The sequence below is a fragment of the Fringilla coelebs genome, assembly GCF_963513975.1.
Source record: "Fringilla coelebs genome assembly, chromosome: 18".
In the NCBI taxonomy this organism is placed as follows: domain Eukaryota; kingdom Metazoa; phylum Chordata; class Aves; order Passeriformes; family Fringillidae; genus Fringilla; species Fringilla coelebs.
In genome coordinates, this window is record NC_140044.1 from 10,803,451 (window position 1) to 10,820,088 (window position 16,638).

The window sequence follows — 16,638 nt, forward strand, 5'->3', positions numbered from 1 at the left end:
ATAGACACACATCCCATAAAATGTGCTTGGAGGGAAGGGAGGCAGAAAGGCAATTAAAATATAAAGGTTTATTTCCCTAAAGGATTAACTAATAGATGAGGATATACAGAGTAGGCTAAAAATAGAGTCTATATGGGACATACTTGTGCTCTACATTGAATAAGAGCCCAGGAGAAGAATCTTGTAGCTGCTCATCCTCTGCACCTCTCTGGAGGGTTGAATCTGTTTTATTCTCAAGAGCAACCTTGGCTACTCAGTCTCAAAGTGGCCAAAGCACTTGGTTACCTCCCCTATATCCAATGACAAGAACTCTAACTACAGTTTTAACATAAGCCTGGAAAGCTTCCTAACCTGTATTTATCCTGTAAATAGCAGCTGAAGAAAACATCTGACTTGATTGGCCTTTCTCAGTTGTTCTTATCCCCGATTAATCCCTGCTGCTCCCTCCCCAGCACGGGGCTGTCCCCTTTGCTGATTTACCACTCCTTTCTTGTGACCACCGGCGCTGCAATGAGAGTTACCAAGAGGTGGTTAAAAAGGGGAGCAGTTGGGCTGTTCTAAACTTAGAGTAGCCTGAAGCAAGCCATGAGGTATCCCCTGGTTCCTCTGGTGAACGAGCTGACCTTTCCTCTGCTTTTCTTCTGGTTCTGCTTGCCCTTTGTAATGCTGCTGATCATTGCCATTATCTGGCTACAGCTGCTGCTTAATGAAGGTAAGTTGGGCCGTTGATCAGGTAAAATGCTGCTGCATAAAGTTGACTTCCTCTTTAAAGCACTCTGCTGGCTATTTTTAGACCGTGCCACTTGTCACAGGAGTCAGCTAAAGGTTTGTTAGTGCTGGTGGTAGCATATAGAAAAAACAAACAAATTATTATGCTTTTCTGCTAGAAATGCTTATAAGACAACCAAATGGCTACTTACCCTTCTTACACTCTCCCTTTGTCCTCAGTGGTAATTTGATTTAAGAAGGACAAAGGACAAATAATTTTTACAGGTTTCTGTTTCAAAAATCTCCCTGAAAGCAAGCCTAATCCTCTAAATCTGTACACTTTAAATTCTGGCCTCACGGTTCTCTTGCACCTCTCCTATTTAGAAAGGCATGGAAGGTTTTACTGGGGGACCTGGTAAGGAATTCCTTTATGCTGAGGCTGATAGTTTTGAAGGGAGCAAGACATACATTTTCATTTATTTATTTTTCCAGTTTGTTTTTCCAATCCATCCCTAATTTTTTCTTTTAATGTGTCAGCAACCAATAACAGGCTTTGGTTTAGACTAATAGTAAGCTTGTTGTTGCACTTGTGAGGATAAAGCCTTGCTACTCTGCTCTAATGCTGGAGAAAAAAAATATCTAATCCCAGCTGAGGAAGTTCAAAATCAGTGACAAAATATCTGTTTTACATAGCTGTGCCACATCCTTACACCGCAGTTGAGTGTTCTGGATTTGGTCTGGACAGAGTAATTCTCTCCATGTTTTGAAGGGGGTTTTTCAGGTTATTCTTGCTACATTTACATTCACAATTTCTGGCCTGTAGTGACTGTTCTTAGCACACCAGGCCTGCAACTGTTTCCACAAATGCTCTAAATTGCATTTTAACCAGTAAGACTAGACACATCACTAAATTTTTACATACCAGCATATTTACAGAATAAGAACATTAAAGCTTTTCTCAGTTATAAAAATAAAAGTACTTTTTTTAATAACTTCCTAACTAATTCAGTCATGTCCACTTCCTCTATGCTTGTTTACAACAAGCACAATTAAAAAGGTAGTGAATCAGCTTCTCCTTTAATAAAATTGCTGATTAAGAGCTAATTAGTTAAAATTAAACACTGGCAAAGGCCTTTTATTGTCTAGTTTGGTTTGAAAATCCTTTATTTCAGCTGGAAAAAGTTCAGAGGAACATTGTCCAGCTCCTAGATGGAATGTGCAAGTCTTGCAGCCATGGGGAAAAAAGTCACATACAGGTGTTTTACATGTTCTCTTCAAACCTACTTCTAGCACAGATGCCCAGCACAGAAAAGATTGAGAAAGAATCTCCTGATGAGCCTGAATCTGACTCTGAAGATGAGCTAACAGAGGAAGAAAACCAGAGTGATGCATCCAGTACAGAGATGCAAGAGGAGTCACAATCCAGTGGAGCTGTGGGAAGACTGAGGCCCAAGCCTGCTTATCTGAGCTCAAATCCTAAAAGCCAAAGTCTTCTTGCTGTGACCTCAAACAGCTGGTCCCAGAGGCAGAAGATAAGGTATTCCCGTGCTGAAAAGAGCATTTTCTATAACATCCTGATGGTGAGTAGTGGGACCAGGCTGCCTCCTTGCATATCTACTGCTTTTGTGCCTCAGCTCTGACTTTTTTCACCTCTGCCTGACTCAGGGGCCTCTTGGGTAAGACAAAGCTCCAAGATTTCAACCAGGTTTCTGCCTGGTTAATAACTAACAGGAGGTTGGTTTTATTTTCTGCCTTCCCTATTTGTGGTGACTCCTGCTGTAGATGAGGTAAAGGCAACACAAAATTGTGCAGAATGACTATCATGAATATGTGTGTGTGTGTGTGCATATTTAAAGGTACATATGAATATTTTAAAAGTCCTTGAGAAGTGCATTTAAAATGGCAAATTTTGCTACTTATTCCTCTAAGATAAGAAGTTTAACTCAACCGTGTGTAAAAACTCTCCTGGTATTTATGGTTGGTACTATGTACCTTAAAAAGTTGCTTCAGATTTCTTACAGTGGAGCATGTGACTGAAAATAAGATGTATTTCACTTGCTCAATAAGAACTGAGGCCAGAAGTCCCTTTGCAAACACAGCAGCCCTAATCCTTTTAGGCTTTACACAAATCCCAAAAGATAAATTTCAAGCAGTGGAAGAGCTTCATATCTTGCGTGTCTTCTATTTCCCTGTGCCTTGACTGTCTGTTCCTTTGCAGAAGGGGCTCACAAGGGACAGCTGCTCTGTGCCTCCACTGTCACTATTCCCAGTCCTGTCTGCTCAGTTACATTGCTGGGAGTTTTGAATTGCAGCAACTGAGGTACTCACTCACGTTTCCTTCCACCAGTTCTGCTGGAGTGCACACCTTGCTTAGGCTGGACTGGCCAAGCACTGGAATCACCTTAACCTGCTGCAGCTATTTGGCTAACACACCCAAAAGCTGAGCTTTAACATGCCATCAGCAATACCTCAGTTGAAAGCATTTTAATAACCATTAACACCACCAAGTTGATACCAAATCAGTGTAGGAACAATTTATTTAACATTCAGTAATTTCCTAGTTTTTCAAAAGCTAACAATGAGCTTGGTCTTGTCTAGGGTAGCATTTGGTTCTCCTAGAATTCCTCGTGTACAACTATTGACTTGAACACAGCAGCTTGAACTTGTATTTTGTAGGACATAGCATTTGTTGGGTGGGTGAGGGAAGAGAACTAGCACTGGTAATTGCAAAATCCTGCTGAAAATGGAACCTCTTCCAAAGACATCATTGCAGTGACAATTCAGTTCTTTCTTTTCTTCCCCAGCTGCTGTGCTCCTACCTTTCTTCTCTCACCTGGAATTTTGTCTGCCTGTTGCTCCAGACCTTTAACATCCTGAGGACTCTGCTGCTGCCATCCTACCTGGTTACCTACATGGCTCAGCTGTCCACTTTGCTGGGTGAAAGAGCTGGGAAAATCCTGGGCTCCCTGAGTCTGGAGAGCAGAGGACTGCTGCTTTCAGTCCTGGGGAGGAAGCTGCAGCTGAGCCAAGCTCAGAGAACCACCTGAGGGTGAGAACAAAGCAGGGAGTCCCATGGCAATCCAGGTCAGCATTGGTGACAACCAGTGCAGCATGGCAGAGGGAGGGGAGTTATCTGAAAAAGAAACCCACTCCAGACTAAGCACCTACTCAGCTCACCACAGCTGCTTTCAGAGTGTTGACTGCCTAAATGTGAAATGGATGACAGCTGCCAATTTCTTGAGGGATAAGCTCCTTTTTTTTACAAGGACCCAGCACTCCACCAGCACCAGTGACAGTTTCTGCTCACCAACACTAGTCTTTGATTTCAAATAAATAAGGTCTCAAGGCAAGGCAATCTCTCTCTGTAGTAGTTCTTACTGGATTTTAAATGCAATACAGCCATAGGATTATTATACTCATAGTCCAATTAACACTTTTCTCATCTGCATCTTGTCATGTCTCAAAGTAGGAAATGGCTTTTCAACACTCAGGTCTAAGAAATGAAGCAGACCTACCTCCAATTAACAAGAAATAATTAAGCCCTCAGCAGATCCTGAGCATGCATGTCCCTGATTTCCATTCAGGCTTTGTTTTTCAGCACAGCTGGCAGGCTGATGTAAGGTAGATTACAGCCTAGAGAGGCACTCACAACAGCTCGATTTAACCAGTTATTGGAACCACAAGTAGGGCGAGGAGCCTGAGATGAGCCATCGTTTTGTAGCCTAAGGGTTTATCGAGGTGCTGGGTTTTGAACAGAACAGCTGTGCGCTCTTCTGTTGGTGCACACGTCCAACACGCTCTTTTGTCTTCAAGAGGATCTGAATTACAAAGTAATTCAATGAGCGCGCTGCCGTTTGTGGGAATCATTGTTTCTGCTGCCCGTGTGCGGTGCCTGTCTCTCCAGAGCCGTACACGGGCACGCTGTGCAACACCAGCCCGCAAAAATGATGAAACCTGCCCCGCTTGTGTTTGCTTTTCCCACCCCATCCCCTGAGCCCCGCGTGGCTAAATATTCGCCCACGCTCTTAAATAAAACTTGTTTGCCCGCATCTTCATTTTCGCCGCTCCTTTCTTTAGAAAGGAAAACACAAAAGAAAAAGAAAAGCTGTTTGCCCAGGACGTCCCCCTCTCCCTGGAGGGAGCCTCGGGGTTCTTCTCCAGCGGGGATCCCCCTTTTCTTCCCCCGCCTGCCAGCGGCGAGCGGGAAGGGTTGGATGCTCCGGGCAGATGCGGAGGGAGCGGGCGGGGAGCGGGGCGGGACGGGGGCGGAGGGAAGAAGGGTCTCCTCTCCTGCTCTCGCCTCCGCCGAGCTCCGCGCCCGGCCCTGGGCGGCTCCGGACAGCTGAGATGCGGCTTGGGAGAACCCCCCGCTGTCCACCTCCTCCTCTCCGGCCGTGCTCTGCAGCGCTGACCGCCCCAGGTGGGCACTGACCGCCCCAGGTGGGCACTGACCGCCCCAGGTAGGTCGATGCTCGGCGCTGCTCGGGGGCTCCGGCCGTGCCCCGCAGCCCCCGGGTCTGGATGCCGTGGTTGGGCAGTCCTGAATTGTCGCTTTTCCTCCCTCAGAATTTGGCTTCTGCCCCGGTGGGGAATGGGCTTATTGTCTCGGCTGTACTGACATCTTAAAGCTGTCTCCCCTGAGCCAGAGAGAAGGACGTTTGCTGGTAGTGTCAAGGTTGTTCTCTTCACCTTTTCCACGATGTGCACTTAAAACGTGTTGGCAAGAAAGGCTTTATCTGGCAGCTGCATTGTTGGGGATGCCTCTAATATTGCAGCTGAAGCCCTGGGGATGACACCTCCTGTCTCTATGGGATTTCACTTGTTTAGGCTACTTGAGTCTTTTAGACTATGCTAGCCTCTGCTCAAAAAGAAATCTTGAGGTAGTTGCCAGAATGCCACAGTTTAAGTTAAAAATGTTATACTGGGACCATCTCTGCAAAAAAGTAGATGAACTGAGGTGGGTAAATAAACAATCTAAAGGCCTAGGAGAATATTGCCTCTTGTACTACATGGTGATGTTCTAAAGCCTGGTGCTACCAAAGTGTGTGCTTTGTGTAGTTTTTAGTCTGAGTAAATACTCTCAGAATAGCTTTAGCTTGGCTGGGCTGGCTGTCCCTGGCAGTGTCACTGTAATAGCAGGGAGTTTGGTGCCAGCTTGCAAAAACCTGCTTGAGAAAGCTACTTTGAGGACTCCTAGTTCCTGCAGAGTTCCCCAGTACCACAGCTATGCTGATGGCACTAGTGGTTTAAACCTGGTTTTCCTGTCTTTGAGCTATGAAAAATAATGCACAAATAAATATTTGGCTGCTAGGAATAGGACTTTTGTGTGTGAATTAAGCTAAAAGTAGGATAGAAAGGGCATTTTGGTTCTGGTGTGGGTCAATGCCTCTTACAAGAGGTTGGTGGTATGTGAACCTGGCCTGTAGAATGGACACAGACCTACAGATGAGGGGTCTCAGCTTGAACCCTGTTGACTTTTTATTGTGATCCACATTTCTTAAAACATTTCCTTTCCCTGAATCTGGCTGTAATGCCTGTGTCTGTCTTTGCTGGGCATTTGGAGCTCTCAGCATGAATGTAGCATGACCTTGCAGCTGCCTTTCAGTTTGCAAGTGCTTCAATAGCATCCATGAGTTTGTGCTTTGATTTCCTTTTGCTGTTGTGTGCAAAAGCTGCTTCCTGGGCATCAGCAAGAGAGTTTGCAGCCTTGGATGCTGTAGTGGAGTGTGGTTGTTTACACTGACCACAAATAGTTTTGGATTTAATTCACCTGAGGGTCTCTTGTTCACCTGGTGCATCATTTCTCATATGCATCCAGCAGCCTCTGTCCCAGAGCTCTTCCATGCTGCAGCAAGCAGGTATTTTTCTCAGCTTTAAAGATAGCAAAACCTGGATTGAACACTTTGGAGCTCAGCCTTAGTGAGAGTTGTCATTTTGTTGTTCCTTTTTGCTGAAGTTAAGCCCCCTGGGAGGTGGAGGGTGCATTTCTGTGTGCCAAACTGTACTGTATGTCTTTTGTGACCTTTTGCACATCACTTAATCTCTCTTTTTTCCCCCCTCCTTCTTGTTTGTAAAGCCTTTACTTTGCAGGGGTGGGGTCTGTTAAACATTAAGACTCTGTTGGGAAGCATTGTATGTATAAAAACACAGATAACAATTTCTTTCTCCTCTGGGCTCAAAACTCTGGAAGATGTTGGTAAAAAGACCCAAACTCTAATCTAGTGTAAACTGAAGTGACCTAATGTGTTTTGGTGGATTTAAGTGATAAACATATCTCAAATCACTATGTCAAAGCATTTCTAAGGTCCTGCAGCATCTGGGGATCCCTAACTTGTCAGCAGGACCTCTCTGAGTAACAGCTGGGTGAGCTGTGGCTGTTTACATCCTTCTCCTGCAGGAGTCATGGGATGATTTAACTTGGTTGACATCTGTTTCCAGTAAAGAGGAATTTGGGTTCTTGGGTCCAAGCTGTATGAAGAAAAATAACACTGAATGTTTGGCTCAAGATCCCAAGAGGGCGCAGCAGCAACAGCAGCCGAGCTCTTGGGTTAATCAAAACACATTTTTGAAGTGATTTTTTTTAAAATATGGAAAGAAAAAAGCCATAACTGTTGTTTCCCACTTCTCAGCATCTTTGATTAGTTGGATAGAGAGTTGTGTTACTTGTCAAAGCTTTATAAACTGCAATGGGTGAGTGTCCAGCTTGCCTTAAGGAAAATATCACTCACTGGAGTGCTGAGATGGGAGCCCAAAGAGGTGCTGGCACCTCAGTTCTTTACATGACCCAGCTGCCCAAAGCTTTCAGAACCCTGCTGTGGCTGTGTTTGACCCTGATTTAAGCAGGAGGTTGGCTGAGGTGCTGACCTGAGGAGCCCCTCACTGCTTGTGATGGTGCTAACTGCTCCAGGAGCAGTGCCCTTCCCTGTCTGCACAGCCAAGGAGTTCCCACCCTTCAGGGCCTCCTTAAAAATCACTGTGGGACTGGCACTGGGATCTTCTCTTTTGGACAAGGAGGTCACTGGGCCACACATGCAATACACTCTTAGCTTTTTACATCCTTTAAAAGTTAGAAACTACCCTACCTGACCAACAATATCATGCATTTTAGCTTCATATCCTTTTAGGCTCCCAGTTCAGCAAAATATTTTCTTAATTGGGAATGTTATGGCCCATATGCTTCTATTCCAAACAGTTTAAATGCTTTCAGTTGGAGACATAAAAATATCTTAGTTGTGACATGATGTTTGAGCCTTCCTGCTGCGGATGCAAAATCCATATGGCAACGAGGCTTAATTGAAACCTGCTGGAGTTACTTTTCTCCTGCAACATATTATATGAAATATTCTTTTTGCAGCTGGCTTGAAAGGACCAGCCTTAATTAGATATTTCTAATCAATTAGTGCTTTTGGAAATTCCGTTCCTTTCCAAGACTCATGATTTTGATCTATGTAAAGCACTTAAGTTTTATAAGCTACATATGAAGTACAGCCTGTGTGATTTAGTCATTATTTATTCCACAGACTTTAGGTGTAAGTCATCCACTACAGAGTTATTGATTGGGTGGGTAAGTCCTTCCAGGTGTGTTGTGTAGTGGAAAGCTTGTCTGAAATCAGAACTTGTTGCTTGAAGAGTTGGGTCTCTAAATTGGTTTGAGCTTCAGATGTTTGCAATATTTCCTGGTATTTGTTGCTGTTTGGTCAGACCGTTGGGTCAGTTTGCAGGGGAGTATGTTTTGTGATTGCAATTAAGATTGGAGAAAGAAATACAAAAGCTGATGTAGCTTAAAGCATACTCCCCAAAGCAAATTACTCCAAGAGTCTGGAATGTGTTGGTGGGAGGCTTCAGTTTTAGTGAGATGTTGCTCTGTGCATGCAGGAGTCCTTCCCTTCCTAAATAATTGTTTCCATCTGCATGGCTTATTCCATCAGCCCCCAGGGCTGCCAGTGCCTGGACTGCTGAGCTATTAAAATCTGTGTCTCTTGTAAAAATGAGGATCTTTCTCACTAAATATTCTGTGCCAGCTGTGTGCAAAGGGAACTTTGCTCTCATCATACAGAAAAATAATAGGGCACCCCCCACTGGGGACCTTTTAGAACAAACAATATTCTGGTATTTCTTTCCTGTACTTTCAAATTTTTAGAGGGAAAAGTTTCAGGACCCTTGAGTCTTCCTGCATAATGTCTGGTGAGCCCATTATGAATTCACTAGTTCTTTGAAAGTTTAGTTCTTAGATAATATGGAATTTTTGGCCATCTGTGATAACTTCAGTTGAAGGTTATGGCTTCTGATCTGAGATGTCCTCATGAACATACACATTCCCATCACACAGTGAAGTGACAATAGCCTGCTTGGCCACTGCACACTGGTGGGTCAACAGTAGCAAACTGGGCAGCCTGGGCATGGATGAAGCACTGACAGGAGGCTGCTGGCCAAGAGTTATTTTATATTCCTCATTTATCTCTGCTTGGGTCGCCTAGGGAAGCATGAGAGAAGCATCATTGTAACTGAGAAACATTGGAGAGGCACAAATCTGGAGAACTCGTCAATCCCTTGCCTCTGCACTTTTCTCTTTGGAGGCTCTCCTTTCTGAATTAGATTTCAAGTGGTGAACACTGGAAACGAAGGTGGAATTTCTTGTGTGTAAACCCTTGAGTGAACATAAGCCTGGAACTCTTGCGAAGCCCATAGCAGGTGGCCAATATATAATGGAACTGGAAGGATATCCTCTTTAGGCAACAAATAAATACAGCTTTGCTGATGAAAGTTGTTTTTCTCAGTCAAGGTAAAGCTGGGACAATGTTCCTGTTTGAAAGCAGCGGGGCTGACACAGTGGAAGGAAATCCCTGTGTGTCCCCCAGCGGAAGGTGAGGCATGCAGGGCAGTGTATACATCCCTGCAGCTGATCTCCCAGCCTCTTGTTTGGGGCAAACATTCCTCAGGCCTGGCCTCCCTCCAGCCTGTGCACAAGCAGGGTAAAAGGAGATAAAGGTAACAGCTGTATTTAGCTGCAGTGTTTCCTTTGAGTAACGGGAGAGGAAGGATCTCTCCTGGGAGCAGCCGTGTCCCTCGTCCAAGGGATTTGGAGTTCATTCACTCCGTGCTTCCTACGCTGCCTTGGCTGGAGCACTGCAGGCACGAGGCTGCAGGATGTTTGCAGGGCAGGAAGGGTTTGGAGCAAGCACAGAGCTGCCAGCTCCCCTGGGAGAATCCAAGGCTTGGTGAAATATCAGCACTCACCCTGGAAAAAGCTCTTTTGGAGAATGGCTTTTTGCAAGGCTCATTCTTGCTGTAATAATGTGTTAGATGGAAGGAAACTTAACTGGGGAGTGGAATTGGTAAATAAGATCAAAGAATTGCTGTTTTAAGGCATTCCTGTGAATTCTGCTAATGTGGTCTGTGCAGTTTTGTAAAGGATTAGCATCACCTCATTGTTAACAAAGCAGATGGCAAAGAAAAAACAGTTTTTGTAAAGGTCAAGAAGCTGCTAGCTGAAGGTCTATAAATATTATTTAACCCCATAAAAGTTCTTTTTCTGACACTGGCTCTAAGTCAGGCATCATGACCCATTTGGATCTCAGAGTTCCAGGAGGATGTACACTGTGAAGCCAGCTTCATTACGTGAGCTCATCAGGTAAAAAATTCAAACAAGGGCTCAGTCCCCCCTCAGTGGGATGGTAGCTTGTTAATTCTCTAATTAATTGGTTAATTGACAAAGTCCCTAGCTCCCATGCTTATGAGGAAGCCAGTTTCCCATCTGATGGTGAGGATGCTCCTCCCTCCTCCTCCTCCTCCAGCATGGTACAATATCACAGCAGGCAGCCTGGCAGCCTCAGCAGTGCTGATTGAAAGCATTTTGGTGATGTATTTACAGCTTCCACCATGGAAGCTTCATTTCTACCATTCCTATGGGTTCTTCCAGTTATTTCTGAAGAGTTTGTTATATCAGAAACTGCCCAAGAGCTGCTTTTGCAGAGCCTCCTCTCCTTTGTCTCTACCATATATGTAGCTCTTGTTTCAGCCCAGTGGTTACTCCCAGCACAGATCAGGCTGAGCTGTATCTGCATTTTTGGGGCCAAAACAGGAGTTGGAGTCAGGACAGCAACCACAGCCAGGTGATGCCTGTGTCAGAAAATGTACAAATGTTTGGTTGCTTATACCAGCAAATGTGTGTTTCTGAATCTTAGTTGGGTTCAAGTGTTTATTCATCAAAATTACTAGAGCTGAGAGGTAAAACACAATTGGTTTAGTTCCTTTCTTGTGTATTTTTAGGTTTATTTTTATGAAATCTTCATATTTTTCAGTTCACTTATGAGTCCAGGTTGAATTTCTGCTTCTTTCACTTGTTGGTTTTGACTGTGGCTTTCCCATGGCTGATCTATGTAAAATCTTCTTTTGGCCTTGGCACTGAGCATTTCTCAGTCTGACCTTGCACACCAGGTGTAAACTGAACAATAAAAATCCGTCTTGCATCACTTGACACTGATGCCTGAGACTTTGTGTCCCATCTCCTCTGTGGCCCTCCAGTTGGGGCAGAGGGATTTACACAGCAAACAGCACGTGGGGATTTAGAGACACTGCTCTAATCCCTGACTGACCTTTGAGATGATTTTACACCACTAGCCTCAGCTGCCCTCGGTTCTTCCTGCAAATCCTGCACCACCAAGCTGTTTGGTGCTGCCTGTAGCAGGCTCCTCCATCCCTTCACTGGCCAAACCTGGATCATGTCTGACATCTCCCAGTCCTGGTTTTCATAAAGACTCGTGTAATTAAACTTCATCATTAAAATTTTGGAAGAACAAGCCCTCTCCTAATGAGTTAACAGCCTCTTGACTACAAATAGCTCTGTGAGAGCTGTGAGCTGAATTGTGCAATCAGGTCCAGCATCTCAACCAGTTTTGTTCCAGCTGTTGCATCGTTTAAAGACTAAACCAGTACAGACAAGCTCTGAGGGGTGACTTCAGAGCCAGGCGCCAGCAGAGCAAAAATAGTGGATGCTGACTTTTTTTTTCACTTCTGAGCTTTTAAACAGCAGTCCAGCTCTCTTCTCGAGGACAAATGAGGAGAATGCCCATAAATATAAATTACAGGCCACTTGTAATCTCTCTCCACACAGAGAAGTTTGAATTCTTCCTGACAGACCTGTTACAGCTGAAGAGATGACAAAGTGGAACAGAAGCCTGTTAGGATAAGTGATGGCACTGTGGAGTACAACAAAACTGTTTCTTATGAGTGGAGTAATTGGCACTTAAAATTGCCTGGCTGCTAAATAAGAGCTTCTGCTACTTGACTGTATTAAATCTTCTTTTTGTTTTGGAAATAACTGATGGGGCAATCAGGATCTGGGAAAATGCAGCTCCCCTGGAGAGGGAGTGTCCTTCTGTTCCCCTGCTCGGAGCCTGGTGGATCTATCCACAAATGGGCACAGTGGCATTTCATTCCCAAGTGAACTCCCTATAACAATGTGTGTGGGGACCTATTTGGCAGTTATTTTTCTCTGAATCTTGGAGTATTTGGGTGAGTGGGTTTAGGTTTTAATGTAATCATTCAACAAGATAATCTTCAGTAAGGGGGGGAGGGAGGGGGATGTCCAGCCTAATTTCTGAAGTAGTTTCAGCTAAACTACTTTATGAGGCCATTATAAAAGCCATAATATGCTAAAATCTGTCAAAACAAGGAAACAAGAAAGAAAACCTCCTAAATGAAACTTTGCATTGAAAACTGTATTTGCATTTAGTCCATGCTCAGGTGTTTCACTTTTAATCTTAACAAATAGCTTGGTAGTGGAATTATGATCAGGTCACTCCTCCTTTTCTCCTCCCCTGTCTTACCATCCTTGCTGAAACCCGAGCTTATCAGTAGCTATTGTTGAGCTGTCTCATAACCTTGGTAGCTGCACTGATTGTGGGGCTGTGTCACGGGCATGACTTCTCCCAGGAGTGGATGTTTGGCATTCTTTGGGCAGCAGCTCCTGCGGGATGCCACAAACTGACTCACGGTGAGCTCAGCCCAGAGAGCCCATCCCCTGCTGTGATTATGCTGCAGGAAATAAACAAGATGACAGCCTAATCGATCACATCTTTGGCCTGAGAACTGGGGCACCCCAGTAAGAAAGTCCCTTTCTGCCACTCTTTCTATTTGTTGCCCCATTGCCCCATTCCTTTCCCAGAAGGGAACAGAAAATCCAACGTGCAAAAATCAAAATGTGGTTTGTGAAATCAGCCAGGGCGTGAGCTTGGGAGCTGGAGATTTGCATATTCCTCTTCTGTGAAAATGAAGGATGTTCCAAGTGCTCTGTGGAGGTGGTGCTGGGGATGAGCTGTGCAGAGTGGAGTCAGAGCATCCCTGGCACGAGGTGCTGGTCACTCACTGCAGTGGAGAGGGGACTGCCTGCTGCTCCCTGGTCCTGCCTGCCTCTCCTCCAGAGTGATGTGTGGCCCTCTGTCACCTGGCTGCAGGGATAACAGCTCCCTGTGCTTGGAGGAAGTGAACAAGCAGCTTGCTGGTCATTACTCTGGTGCCTGTGACTGCTTTCTGCCCTCAGTGTCCACCAAGAGAGAGATTTTCCTGCCAGGCACAGCCCCCTGTAGGTACCAGGCACGTGTGTGAGGGATGTAAACGAGGTCATCCTCTGAAACCCGCTAAGGCTTCTAATTTTACACAGCCTTCGGTGCCCAGGAGGCAGAGGCATATTCAATTTACATTAATAAGTAAGTCTGGGTTATTCATCAGAATAAATGTTTTTGAGTGTTAAGAATAGCTCCTGTCTTAGTGCTTCCTTCTATTGTTACAGCTCTTCCTTGAGCAGTGGAAATGTTTTGGGTGATTTAAATTACATTTACAGTAGTAATTAGGTGTAAGCAACTTTACAGTTGACTTATCTGAATATACATCTGTGTCTAAGGAGAGTATGACTTTTTTTCCCCCCCTACCCCACCTCCTTCATTCTCCCAAGGCAGGACATTTCAAACTGGGTGGGCAGCTGGAGATACTGATATTTATTGATATTGATTATTGATCCTCCAGCTCCCTGGGCATCCTCCCAGCAGGGTGACAGATTAGCTCTTGTCTCACACAATAAAGTCATGAGTGAAAACACTTTGTAGGGCCTGAGTGTTGCTGGGGCTGTCTCTTGGCAGCTCTTTTCCTGTGAGGTGCTGGTTTTCTCTCCCAGCTCAGGCAGAGCAGAACCAGATGTGTGGCAGGCAGCTGCTGGGAGCTGCTGCTTTATCCAGACCTAACTGCAGCTCACTCAGTGCCCCAGGCCACAGCCTGGCTGCTGCTCCCTGCCAGACTGGCAGCAAGCTGGGGCTTGGATAATCTCACTGATTTAGTGACTCCAGAAACTGGAATAATCTCTTAATCTCCCTGAGTCTGTGTGATGGATAGGTAGCACCACTTGAGGATTTCCTTATGTGGTGGATTGACGGGGGATAAATGATTTTCAGGTTTTCCTAATGCTACGTACCCTCAAAACAAACCTGAGAAAAAAGTAATTGAAGAAGTAGTTTCCCCACTCCACATTGCAGTGTGTCACTTGCATTCATTTTTCAGGGTAACAAACTGAAAAATGTAAAGCTGCCATAAGATCTTGCAATGCAGCCCCTGGATGTTTTATTCCAGCTGACCTGAAGGCTCTGATGTCCGGCTCTGCCAGGCACCTCTCCCGAACTGCAGAGAGTTCCTCCAGTCTTTAGGTCTGCTGAAATTCCTGACTATCCAAAAGCATGTTGGATGTTTTTCCACCTCCTTTTGATCCTGAAAAAGTCAGGCCAAGTCATGTCAGCTTGGCAGGATGTGTGGATACCTTCAGAAATAACTTGTGCACTGAAGTGGTGACGGTTACAGCGCTGGGTCTGTTCCCGTGATTCATTTGAACTAATTGGCTGCTGAGAGCATCATATGTCTCTTTGTCTCCATATTTGAGTAAGATTCAGCTCCTGTGATCCAGATAATCTTATCCTAGTGAGCTTGTCTCATCTCTGATGATGCCAGGAAGACTGTCTTGGAGCATGAAACATGCTGGAGAGCTCAAAAACAGAGCTGGAATATTTATCCTGATTCACTCTGAAAAAGCAGACTCAGCTGGCCTCTATTCCTCCACCTTTTTTCTCACAAGCACAATCTAGGAGATAAACTTACTGATTACTCCTCTCAAATGCCATGAATAACTGAAGGGCAGACAGGAGTGGAGATGTGAAAGGCTGTAGTGCAGCTGTTATTATCCACAGAGATCAGAAACTTTCAGCAGTGCTGTGTACTCTTTGTGTGAGTAATCAAAGCTGAATGTACTCTTAAAGAATTCTGTCTTCATCTGGATGCTTTAAATTTGCTCAGTTGTGCAACAAGCCTGGCTGAGTTATTGTAACTGCATGAGAAACCTGAGGATGAAACTGCCTGCTACGAGTGTCTGGCAGGCTCTGTCTGTAAATTGGCCCATTAAAAAGGATGATCAGCTGGCTGCTGGAGTTATTAAAAGACATTTAATGACAAGGGACACCACTGAGGGACAAAAGAAATAAAGTTATGGGCTGTGGTGCCCATCTATTTGCAGTGCTGGCAGGTTAGAGGTGATTTTATGTCCAGGAGAAGGGATGGCCTGAAACCCAACCCCTCGTTTCAGGGCAAGGTGTGCTGGGTGGGGAGTGGTTTGGAAAGGCTGAGAGCTCCCTGGGAGAACAAAACGCTTTTCAAATTTTGTAAAAGCAGAAAGCAAAGAACAGCCACATATTCTCTTGCAGATGTTTTTGTTGCCATCCCTCCTTGCTCTCCCCTCCCATGTCTCACATCCTGAGCAGTGTGCATGGTCACACATGATGGTGACGCTTCTGCAGCAACTGCAGTCTGCGTAGCTGCAAAAAAGGATGAAAAATCTTTCATTTGCTTTCTGTGTGTTCCTACAGTTTTCATTCATGGGTGAATTTTTATGATGGATAGTAGGAAGGAATCCTTCCCTGGGAGGGTGCTGAGGCCCTGGCACAGGGTGCCCAGAGCAGCTGTGGCTGCCCCTGGATCCCTGGAAGGGTCCAAGGCCAGGTTGGACAGGGCTTGGAACACCCTGGGACAGTGGAAGGTGTCCCTGCCCATGGCAGGGGTGGCACTGGGTGGTCCTGAATGTCACTTCCAAACCATTCTGTGTGTGAGTCTGTGCTGCTGTAAAACCTGTGGTCTCTGGGTTTTGGTTAGAACTGAACTTCACAAGCTGGCACTTTGTGTCCTTGATCTTTGGGGCTGGTGTAGGAGGAGCTATGTGGATAAACCTGAGTTTTGAATTATGGGTGGAGGAATAAATTTTACAGGAATTGTGGGTAAGGAGGGAAAGAGAGTAAATTCCCATGAATCCTTTTGCATAGTTAATGTGGGGAGTTGTAAATGTCCCAGACCCAGCACCTTGCCAGTGCCAGCCCTGGGTCTGAAGCTGGGCAGTGAGGCAGTGTTCTTCAGCAGCAGGGTGAGCTCTGGGAATGGTTGGGAAAATAGCTGTGTCAGTAGGAACAAAACCAAGATGGGCTCTTCTATGATGAGGGATTTTCTCTGAAATAGCTGCTGTTGGAGGCAAAGCAGGCTGAGCTGTAGACCCAGCTTTACTGGGAATATGGCAAACTCAGAGTGGGATTGCTGCTTGTGCTGAATGAGCTTTGTGTGCCTTCACTAAAAAACTTGAATAAATTACTCATCCCTTTAACTTCTGGATTCTGAATAAAAAATGTTAGAAGAAAGGAGAGTTACTGAAACACTGTACAGAGAATAAAAAGGAAAGAGCAAAACCTGTCAGGAACGGCTACAGGACATCAACTTGCTTTAACCCTTTGCTCGCTTGTGCACTGCTTGTTGATGAGATTTTTAAAGAATAATCTGGATCTTGCAAAATATTCTCTGTGGGTGTTATGAGTTTACACTGCTCTTTCAACACATCCAGCTGGGCTTTACTCA